The following is a 12,732-nucleotide window of genomic DNA, read 5'->3' as shown; positions in this document are numbered from 1 at the left end:
ACTGGCACATAGCAAACACTTAACAAAAACCATTTATATATATATATATATGCATATAATTTTTTTTCTAACCACTTTAAAACACATATGCTTAGAAAAAAGATATTTACAAGCCAAAATTTTAGCTTGTATCTACTCCAGTGTTTAGTACAGTGCCTGGCAAATAGCATTTTTATAAGAATTCAAGTCATCAAAATGTCAACAGAAAAGCTGGCCATTCTTGAGTAAAAAGAATACAATAAGAAAGTTTACTAACCTAGATATGTCACATGTTCAGATTGTTCTCAAGCCTCATAGGCCTGATCAGGAGGCCTACTGCCATGGCTGCCAAGCCCCTTGGCAGAAGAGAGGGTTGAACCCAGTGCTTTCGGGGTCCTGCTCTGACTGAAGGGGACTGATGGGCATGGTTAAATTGATGGCAGGGTGTGGGAGGACAGGGAAGGAGCCTGAAGAAATCAGGAGAAGCCACTGAGGGTTTGAGAAGAAGGAACTGGTGGGTCCTAGCATGGCGCTGGTAAGCAGATCCTCAACTCTGACCTCACAAACAGCCTTGTTGTTCCTGGTCCTGCCGCAGGGAGCCAGTGGAGACTAGCAGGATGTGGAGCAATGCCAAGGTCAGAGCCAGGCTGCGATGTTAGCTCTCACACTGAAGGACTCTGGCCCACACCAGGGATTCTCACTATTCCCCACAGAGTCTCGCAAAGCCAACCGCATCCTATGGAGAGGCACCACCCACCTCATCAATTTGAGTCCGTCTTGCCTCCATTTTCCTCCATAGCTTAACCCTGCAGGAGCGGACAGTGGTGTGATTGCAGAGACGGAGGTTAGAGTCAGGAAAGCAGCAGCTTCCATCAATGTTCTGAGGAGAATGGTTCCAGTAGAAACTTGGGACTCACTCAGTTCTACCATGATGTGGGTTTTCCTTACTCAACATTTTAGGGAATTAGCAAAACTACATCTGACGACAAAAGCCTGTTTGGCTTTAACATGACACTCTGTTGGAAGAAACAATTAGTGTGCACCTAGGTGGCATCGTACACAAATAAATTAAAATGAATTAAAATGCAAGTTTTCTTTTATGCAGGATTTTGCAAGAATGTGACCCCTCTTTTATAAAAGAACTGGGTATATTTAGAAATTTTAATCCCTTTTCCACATTAATTTCTTAGAAACAATAATGTTTGTCTTTTAAACAATTTAAAATAAGGTTAAAATACCCAATTTTTAAAGTGTTCCACTCTCCTACAGTCTTTAGCTAACATTTTCAATAACCTGAATCCAGTTAATTTAAAGTCTTCTTTAGCCAGTCCTTTATATTTTGAAAAGATAAATTTAACTACTAATCAAATGTCCTGGCCAAAAGATGGCATTTTACTGGTTATTTTAGCTACGATAAATTAAAAATGAAATACAAAGATAGCATGTCATGTCATTAATTAAACTAGCTTTCTATATAAATAAATTTATTCCTGGGCTTCAAAATGGGCAGATTGAGAAATAAATACATTAGGCCATTCCATCCTAAAAAGCACTAGCCATTTAATGCTTCACCCTTGCTGAAGATTCTACTCCTATTATGTCTGTTATTCACACTGTGACTTGTTCTGACAATTGAAAAATTAAGTTTGAAATAGCTACTGATATAGGTCACATTCGGTTACCCAAATGGTAGGTAATCTGAGCTATCCTTATTGCTAATCAGTTTGGATAATTGGTGTTTTTCTATTTAGGAGGTCCTAGTGTCCTGAAAAAATTTAATACCACTTCCCCAGTGTCCATTTTATTTCCAGTTTACTCACCCAGTCGACTCTGACCCATCATAGGATAAATATTGATACTCCAAGTGATCCCTAAAAATAGAAAAAAGGCATTGTCATGCCTTTACCTCAAGCTTATAATCATTCCCACCTCATGCAGCCAAAGACTGCCAGCTGCCAGTTGTTTACAAAAGACACAGTTGTGAATCAGTGAAGAATGGGTGAAGCTGACATGTGTAATTCATTAACATTCATTTCTAATGAATGTGACAAGCACAGCCACTAATAGAGGTTTCACATACATGCAAATAAATCCTTGGATCAAGAGTGAAGAATTCTGTCTGTGAATGAGCCCTTTAGTCACTGTTCATGTTCAATTTTATATGCTGCACACTTTACAGGAAGATAGCAGCCAGGTTACGTTCATGAACCATCTATTTGATTGTAAAAGGGACTGCCTTAAGTTGATTAATAGCTAAGATTATTTTTATTCAATGTAATACTTCAATCAATAGATCAACCTGTTTAGATAAAATGAACATCAACTCTGAATCTGAACATAGCATGGGCCTGGGAGTCAGAAGGATGTACCTTCTAAACCCGTTCTGCCATTTGTCTGCTGTGTGACTTTGGGCAAGTCACTTCAGTTCTCCATGCCCCGCTTACCTCACCCGTAAAATGGGGATGAAAACTGTGTGCCCCATGTGAGACATAGCTCATGTCTAAGCTGATTAATTTTTATCTATCCCAACACTTAATTCAGTGCCTAACACATAGTAGAGCACTTAACAAATACCCCTAAAAATACAAACAAAAAAATCCCCTTGAATTTTAAATTTAAATTATACCATCATTTTATGAAATTTTACTGGAAATGCAATATAAACATGAACAGTTTTGACCAAATATTAATTGCATTTCTTTTCATTCAAAAGGACATATATTTGTGTTTTATTTTAAATTTCCTCTGAGCTAAAATTCTGAATTCTGAAATGAGGTATTTTGCAAAAGAATAAATTGTAAGAAAAGCAATTTGCTAGTCTTTTAATACTACTACAAAATTGTTAGATTATTAGTCAATCAAGACCACTGATTAAACAATTACTGTCTGTTTGGGCAGGGAACATGTCTATCAACTCTATTGTATTTTTCTCTCCCAAGTGCCTGTGTACAGTAAGCGCTAAATAAATACCATACAATGATTGATTAAAGTACAGCACTAAGACCTTTTTTTGGGGGGGGGGGGGTGGTTTAATGTTATTTAAGTGCTTTCTGTGTTCCAGATGCTATACGCAACTCTGGATAGATACAAGCAAATCAGGATAGACACAGTCTCACATGGGACTCATAGGCTCACTACCTCTTTTAGTGATTAGCAACTGAGGAACAGAGAAGTTAAGTGACATGCCCAAGATCACAGAGTAGAGAGGTGGCCAAACTGGGATTAGAACCCAAATCCTCTGACTCACAGGCGGAAGCTCTTTCCCTTAGGCCATGCTGCTGCTCTAACTGTATTCTTTTATATTACATTGTAAATCTATTGTATCCCATTGGGCAAATACTGTAGGTTAAACTATACACTATTCTTGACCTCAAGAAGTTCACAATCCAGCAAGGATTAGAGGCACTTAAAAATAGGAAAAAGTAATCGAATATATAAAATAAATACATAAGTGCTTGGAAAAGGGTTGTGATTGCTTGAAAAGCCTGAAGGGGCAGTTGTTGGGATATAAAATGGGGAGATATAACAAAATATAAAAAAGAGTATCTGCAAAATGCCAGGGAGAAAAAGGAAAACTAAGCAGCTGATAAAATATCCAACATCTGTGAAAACTAAATTCAGAAATTTCATGATTTGTGAATGCAGTTTACTTTATAGTCAAGCCTAATTTTCCCTTCATTATAGTTCCTGGAACATCTCATCATTAAATAGTATGGATTAATCATCCATATGCAAATTTGCTTTATAAGATATTAATTTCCTTCTCTAAGAATTTTTAAGCCATTTGGAGGCTTCTTCCTCTTTCTTTTTGGGATGTTTGTTTGCAGTGACTTTGGTGGGAATCGCTTCTAAGGAATTATTATTTAGTTATTAAATCTGGGTTCAGAATGGCTCTATCATAGTCAAAGCAGTGTAATATAAAATGTTAAATTTTTGGCAGATCTCAAAGCAGAAACAGGGACATGGAGTTAACTCTGGGAACCATTCTTGTTTTTGTTTGTATTTTGGCTTTTTTTGTTGTTTTTTGTATGCTTGAGTGCATAGCTAATAACATTTGCTTCACTGGGTTGCATTTTTCATTTTGATAAAGAGGACAGACTGGGGTCATATAAGACATAAAATACGGATTTGCCTTTAAAACTGGCATCTCTAACAAGGTCCCATTCCAGTAACCTGGTTAGTGGCAATAAATTATAACCCTACCATGGTTGGGTAGATGGAGGAATGGGTAATTGCGGAATATTGTAAAGGTCAGCTGCATTTGTGCAATATACTTAAAGGTGGTCATGCAATAATGGATGAGCATGAAACTACTTTTCATCAAATCCAAGTGATTGCAAAATGCCATATACAGAGAGTGTTCTCAATATTGCCCGAAATGCCATGAAATTCACACAACTGTAAATGACCATTAGTAAAGGAAAGGGGTATGATATTAACTATACAAATATTTTGGGGTTGTCTAACTTATTTGTTGGAGGTGCTGCTACTCAAATTTTACCATTTCTGAACAAACTCCTCATCTTGTATATCCTTCCCCTTCCCCATCTTTAGACTTAGTTTGGTTATGTATATTTATTGTCTAGTCACAAGCCTCTAGCACCTATGCAAGATATAAAAGGGATGACTACCTTCACTGACTTTGAGAGACACCAGTCAAGGACTGTCCATAAAAAGACACAAGCAAAAGATGTATAACAGAAAGCGCAGAACCATTTTTCCTTTAGTCTCTTTTCCTCCTCTCTCTCATGTTTATTTCTTCTCCCAGGATCGAGATGGAGAGAAAGAGCCCTTGTTGAGAATATGAGCTACCAGAGTCAGTGGGAAGGTGTAGGCTGGAGTGAAGCAATTTCTACATCACACCTTTGAGGAGATCCTTTAATTTAGCCTGCTCCTTCTATGAGTGAGTAAATAGCTTATTGTTTTAAATTGGGTTTCTGAAAATATTGAATTCAGAGTTGAATGATTGTGAATAATGATAATAATAATAATAATGATAATAATGATGATGAAAGTATTTAAGTGTCTACCATTTTCCAAACACTGTTCTGGGACAGATATGAGATAATCAGATTGTCCTGACTTGTTCCCTCTGTTCTTCCTCCCTCCGAGCCCCACAGCATTTAATTATTTTTTTTTTTATATTGATGTCAGCCTCCCCTGGTCTAGACTGTAAACTCATTGTGGTCAGAGAATCTGTTTATTTATTGTGGTATTGTACTCTTCCAAGTGCTTAGTACAGTGCTCTGCACACAGTAAGTGTTCAATAAATGTGAATGAATGAATGAATCAGATCAAACACAGTTCCTGCCCCTGTCCCAATCAGGAAGGAAGAACAACTATGTTATCCCCATTTTACAGATGGCGAACCTGGGGCCAGAATTTTTTTATGGCATTTTATGTGTCAAACATTGTTCTAAACACTGGGGTAGGTACAATTTAATTTTGTCAGTAACAGTCCCTAACCTGCACAGCTCTCACACTCTAAGTAAGAGGGAGAACAGGTATTTATTCCCAATTTCACAGTTCAATTTTACAGATAATCCCAATTAATCCTGGTTTAATCCCAATTTATTTAATCCCAAATTTACAGTTCAGAAAAATGAGGAACAGAGAAATTAAGTATGTAGCCCAAGGCTACACAGCAGGCAAATTGTTGGACCTGGGATTAGAATCCAGGTCTCCTGACTCCCAATCCTGAGCTCTTTGTATTAAGTGACACTGCATGAATGCCATATTCCTCAAAAGAATATCCTCAAACTTCACTATGCATCAAGTGTGAAATAGTGTGATAGACATCAAATTTCCCTATTCCCTTGAACGCCCTTGATTCCCTGAAGCCTAAATATTGATGTATCCTTTACTTTTAATTTAGAAGAATAACTGAACCTATTTAAAATATTAACTAAATGCCAATCAATCGATAATAATTATTGAGTACTTACCGTTTGCATAGTACTGTTCTAAACCCTGGGAGATTATAAGTAGGTAAACACATTTTCCTTGCCCATAGCAAATTTACAGACTAAAGGGGGAAACAGAAGTAAAACAAAATAAAAAAATACAGATAGAGATTCATTCATTCATTCAACAGTATTTATTGAGCTCTTACTATGTGCAGAGTACTGTACTAAGAGCTTGGAAAGCACAATTCGGCAGCAAGAAGAGACAATCCCTGCCCAATAATGGGCTTCCAGTCTAAATGGGATGAACATTAGTGCTGTGGATCTGGGTGAGTGGTGAATATCAATACCCTCTAAATTAATATTTCAACGTACTACATATTTATTATAACCAGAGCACCTGACCACCATGACTTTGAGCTGTGAACGTTTTTCCAAAATAACACTATTTTAAACATACTTAAATTGGTTCAGGTCTTATGATAATTTCAATGAATGTAACCACAAATTCATTAAAGTACACACACAAAGTTCTAGAATGAGATCTGAATGACTTCCATGTTATAGGTGATATTCATCCCAAATAGGGAAAAAGGGGCTAAGAACCAGAGAGACTTTTTCAAACTAAATGGAAATCCAATCGCAGGCCTTTGGTAAGAGTTCTTATGTTCAGACCAGTCCAGGTAAGCCAACTTCTCAGGCAGTTAAGGGATCAAGTCAAGGTAAAGGTGAGTACTTCAAGTCCTCTGACATTTACGAAAGTGTCGGTGGGAATGGAGGAAAAGAAAAGCACTGCAAAATATTTTCATGTTAGTGGAAGGGAGGGAGGGAAAGAGATATAAATTCCTACAATTACCTGCTTAATGACTGGGGCTGGCCAATGCATCATGGTGGGAGGTAGTGTAGCCTAGTGGAAAGAGAGTCATAAGCACTAGGTTCCAAGTCTCAGCTCTTGGACAAGTTACTTAATCTCTCTGGGCTTCAATTAGCTTGTCTATAAGAGAAAGATTGAAGAATTGCTCTCCCTACTTCTTCGGCTGTGAGCTCCATGTGCTGAGGGGATTGTGTCTGATCTAATTACCCCAGCACCTGGCAGAGAGTGAACTTTAAATAAATATCCCTAGGGTCCGCATAAGGCTCTTGGATCTGTATTAGTTTACCATCTTCCCTGTTGTAACTTCTAGACTGTGAGTTTTTTGTGGACAGGGAATGTGTCTGTTAGTACAGTGTTTAGCACACAATTAAGTGCTCAATAAATATAACTGAATGAATGAATGAGCTTTCAACTTAGGTCCATGCCCAATGCCATTACTGGGTCTGACCAATGTCTGATAGTGTCCCAAAAATATAGTTCTAGGAATAGTGCAATGGTTTCCTCGTGGCCATCCAACTTCATGGTCAGGGCTGCAATAATTTAAGCATTTCTTTTCTACAAATAGAAAATGATACATTTCTTTATATAAAAACTCTACCCATTCTCAGTGCCCCCAATTCATGAGTGAAACCCCGTGGAACAAAAAAAAAAAAAAAAGAAGATAACTTGCTTATGAAGGCCTATTTAACAAAGTCCCTAAATTCAAGGAAGATTGCCTGTAGAAATGTCTTCATAGTGCCACTGGAATTTGAATGTTAACGCCTCTGTTCATGCTTTTACATTTTTTTATTAAAATAAATGAAGGTTTTTGAGAAATATACAGAGAAGCAGCGTGGCTCAGTGGAAAGAGCACGGGCTTTGGAGTCAGGGCTCATGAGTTCGAATCCCAGCTCTGCCACTTGTCAGCTGTGTGACTGTGGGCAAGTCACTTAACTTCTCTGTGCCTCAGTTCCCTCATCTGTAAAATGGGGATTAAGACTGTGAGCCCCACGTGGGACAACCTGATTCCCCTATGTCTACCCCAGCGCTTAGAACAGTGCTCGGCACATAGTAAGCGCTTAACAAATACCAACATTATTATACTGGACTGTGGGACATTAGGCATTAAATATTTTCTTTCCCTATAGCTATCAGACTCAGTTTGGTGATAAACTGCTTTGTGGGATTAAAATAGATCCTTTGAAAAGTATGTTCAACTTTTCAAAGTCACTAGAATTTAATGCATTTCTCTTTGAACAAACTTGTTACCTTGAAATAGTTAAAACATCTCCCATATCCCAAAATACCTACTTTTTCCATTAAATAAATGAACTGACCTATCATTTTTTTTAAATCCTTTAAATTAATTGCTTCTTCCAAGCTAAATATAGTCTTTCCCTCTAAACATGTACCCCTTTCTTGAGTTACATCATGTGTCAAATTGGTAGTCATAAGAATGCTAGCTGAAAGCCAAAATTCAAATATTCTGGTAATTATTCTCCTCTAGACTGTAAACTCATTGTGGTTATCAAATCTGTTGTACCGTACTCTCCCAAGTGCTTAGTACAGTGTTCTATACACAGAAAGCCCTCAATAAATGCCATTGATTGATTTAATTCTAGTATTCATCCACTTTATCTGTATCTATGGTGCCTGTAGAATAAAGTGCAATGAAACCAGTGTTGCCTCAGAGATCTGGGGAGTTTTTGTTTTTGTTTCTGCATGTGTATTTATGTGGCTAAGCTGGAAGTACTCTATGATAAGGAAAGATTTCTTAGATTTCTTGATCATATTTGGCACATAATAATAATAATATTTGTTAAGTGCTTACTATGTACCAAGTACTATACTAAGTGCTGAGGAAGATAAAAGGGAATCATGTTCCGCATGGGGCTCAGAGTCTAAGTAGGAGGGAGAAGAGGTATTAAATGCCTATTTTGCAGATAAGGAAACTGAGACAAAGGAAAGTCAAGTGACTTGCCCAAATCACATAGCAGGTACTGGGCAGAGGTGCAATTAGAACCTAGTTCTTCTAACTCCCAGGTCCTTGCTCCTTTCACTAGGTCATGCAGTACTTCCGGTTGAATGCAGAAAACAGCCACAAAGAGAAAGGAAAAACCTGAGGTTAGTTATTGCAACTTTTCAGCAATATGGAGTAATCAATCCATCACACAATTAATTGTATTTGTTGAGTGTTTACTGTATGCAGAACACTGTAATAAGCACTTGGGAGAGTACAGTATAAAAGATTTGGTAGACTTGTTCCCTGCTCACAAGGAATTTGCAGTCTAGAGGGGGAGACAGACATTAGTATTAATAAATAAATAAATGAATAAATAAATATATGTGGGGCTGAGAGCGGGATGAAAAAAAGGTGCAAATCTAACTGCAAGGTATTACAAGTATAGAATACAGAACATAGATACCTCAGCTAACACAGCCAATGGAAGTGGTGTTGGGGAGAGGATTCAATCACCCAGACCTCCAATAAGGAAGGTCTCATGCTGGAGGAGAAGATGGCAATGGTGCGGCTCACAACAATCATCACAGTGTCACCACCAGAGTTGTCAACTACATGTAAATCCATGGACAGGCCATAAAAATGAGCTAAAATTGTCTTCATCCATACAACCAGTAAAGATATTTGGATGATCATAAATACAGGTGGTCCCCTAGCAGAAGAAATCCAGAGGGAGTCACTCAGTTCAATCACTGGTATTGATTGAGGATTTACTGGGCACAGGACACTGTGCTGAGGGCACTTGGGAGAGTACAATTAATAGACAAGAAATCTGTCCCCAAGAAGATTATAATCTAGCGTCATCCCTACCATCATGGCCACTGCCATCACCTCATTTAGTGTGGCAGGGGTGGGGAGTACGCTCCTCCTTCCTCCATCCTTGCTGCCCCTGGATTACTGGATGTCACTGGGCTGCCTTCAGACCATCTTTAGATCCTAAATTTCCAGTGGGGAGAGAGGATCTTCATTCCCCAAAACACTGGTGACCCTTCTCCACCCTATAATCCAACCCTTCTCTCCTCCCCTCTCCCTGGGCTCCAAGTCTGATATTCCTGGTCAGGATTCCCAACTCCCTAAATAAGGGCCATTTGCCATATGTGTTTCTGCCTGATCACCTGCTTTTGTCAGCTGTCACCACAGGGGATGCCCCCAGACTTTGCCTGGCCTAACTTCCCCCGCCTCCAGGCCAGCCTGACACTTGCCCCTTCCACCTCTCCCTCTCCCTCTTCGAGGTTACATCATCTGTTGCCTGGGTGTTCTGGGACAGTAGGCAGAAAAGGAAAGCCCTAGCCCAGGGAAAGAGGGGTCTGTGGAGAGTGGTAGGATGGTATGGAGTGGGAAGGGAGTGCATCAGGGTCATTCATTCAATCATTTATTCAATTGCATTTATTGAGTGCTTACTGTGTGCAGAGCACCGTACTAAGCACTTGGAAAGTACAATTCGGCAAGAGATAAAGACAATCCCTGCCCAACAATGGACTCACAGGTGCTGAGAAGGTTTTGAACAGAATTTGTCTGAGTCCCTCTGGTAGTTCTCATGGGAACAGGTAGTCATCCCCTCTAAATGCCAGTGCTTTCTCCTTGCCAATTTGGACCTGTTAGTAATTTATATACTTAGTGTTTTTAAGACAAACACTTTGTTGAGAAGCAGCATCGCCAAGTGGGTAGAATACAGACCTAAGAGTCAGAAGTTCTAATCCTGGTTCTGCTACTTGTCTGCTGTATGACCTAGGGCAAGTCACTTCATTTCTCTGTGCCTCAATTACCTCATCAGTAAAATGGGGATTAAGACTGTGAGCCCCATATGGGGCAGGACTGTGTCCAACCTGATTACCTTGTATCTACCCCAGCACTTAGAACAGTACTTGGTAAATAATAAGCACTTAACAAATATAAAAAAAGACTTATTTGCAGCAGTTAGCAACCACCCTGCTGCCTCTGAGGACCACTGAGCCCCTAAATCACATCTAGGAGACAGAACTGCTCTAGAAACACAGGAGGTGGATACAGTGAAGTGCTTCCAAAGAAGAACTGCTTCCCAGAGGGCATCCCAGACCGGGATAGAGGGTCCCATGTGGGCTGAGATAGCCACACATCCATCTGGGGTCTGTTTATATTTACATTTTACTCTTCCAGTTAGTACAGTGCCCTGCACACAGTAAGTGCTCAATAAATATGATCGACTGACTGACTCACACTCACTCCTCTTTGGATTAGAGCATGGAGTTGGGACTCAGGAGGATCTTGGTTCTAACCCCTGCTTTGCCTCAAGTCTTCCGTGTGACCATGGGCAATTTGCTTAACTTCTCTGTGACTCAGTTACCTCATCTGTAAAATGGGGATTAAGACATTGAGCACCACATGGGGCAGGGACTGTGTCAAATCCAATTTTCTTGTAACCCAGTGCTTAGAATAGTGCTTGGAACATAGTAAGCACTTTACAAATACCACATTTATTATTAGGTCTGGGATATCATGCCATTATCATGATATGACATCATGGTTTCATGCTAGGCTACAATTTAGGAATTTCTACTTCATTGGAATATACAATTTGAAGAAAAAATGAGAATTAAAGAAAATCATGTTAATAAATGAACTGAGAAGGAGCATTGCCTAGTAGATAGAGCATGGGCCTGGAAGTCAGAAGCATCGGGGTTCTAATCCTGACTCCAACACTTGCCTGCTGTGTGACCTCAGGTAAGTCACTTTACTTCTCTGTGCCTCAGTGCCCTCATCTGTAAAACAGGGATTAAGACTGTAAACCTCATGTGGGATATGGACTGTGTCCAATTTAATTAGTTTACCCCAGCTCTTAATATAGTGCCTGGCAATTAGTGAGAGCTTAACAAGTACCATAAAAAAAATAAAGACTCTTGTACTAGAAATTGGGCTGGAATGGATATTGTTAATATGAACTGAGACAGAGAAAAATGATAAACGGTAGGATGGAGAGACTGAAATCTACCTTAACTGATTGACAAATGCAACAAACTGTCCTGAAGTTTCTCTAAGGAAAATCAAATGAGAATGAGAAATATCTACTGGAAACACCATGATACACTCATAATTTTTTTAGTTAAAATGCCCATGATAAAATCAGAAGCTAAGAATATGAGGTGAGTTGGGAAAAACTAAATATATAGTGTTCTTTCATCTGAAATGACAGATAAAATTCTACTGGAAAAATTGGTTTGATTTTTTTTTTTTCACAGCACATGTAATTTTCACCCCTGCCTTTTCAGGGCTGAAATGGGATCAAAAGCCTCATTTTAAGTAATTTTGCAATTCAGTTTTATAGGATGAATAAATACATTTATAGTAAAATCTAAAACTGAAAGTAAGGAGGGAATGGTAAAAGAAAATGATTAAGGATCCGAGAATCATCCATGCCCTTATCCACTGATTCCCTCTGGATAAAGTCAAGTTCTATCAGACTACTGGTTTGACTTCCAAAAAGGTTCAGTGTACAAAGGTTAATTCAGAGCTGCTGATTGGATCATCTTGGTAATAATAAATAATAATAATTATAATTGTGGTGCTTGTTAAGTGCTTACTGTGTGCCAGGCACTGTACTAAATGCTGGAGTGGGTACAAGCAATCTGGTTGACAGAGTCCCTATCCCACATGGGGCTTACAGTCTCAATCCTCATTTTACAGCTGAGGTAACTGAGGTACACAGAAGTGAAATGGCTTGCCAAATGACACACAACAGACAAGTGGTGGAGCTAGGATTAGAACACATGACCTTCTGACTCCCAGGTCTGTGCTCTATCTACTAGGCCATGCTGCTTCCTACCAACCCTCAAATCAGTAAATATTGTGTATACCAACAAATATGGTGCACACTACAGATAGTGTGGCAGCAATGCAACAGCAAGAGCAGATGGATTGTCCAAGCTTCCTCAGAGTAGTGAGGTTGTGTCTGCCATATATATCATACCAATGTTTGGGTAATTTAATCAGCGATTTTCTAA

Source organism: Ornithorhynchus anatinus, chromosome 1 (assembly GCF_004115215.2).
Source record: "Ornithorhynchus anatinus isolate Pmale09 chromosome 1, mOrnAna1.pri.v4, whole genome shotgun sequence".
In the NCBI taxonomy this organism is placed as follows: domain Eukaryota; kingdom Metazoa; phylum Chordata; class Mammalia; order Monotremata; family Ornithorhynchidae; genus Ornithorhynchus; species Ornithorhynchus anatinus.
This window is presented reverse-complemented; position numbering follows the sequence as displayed.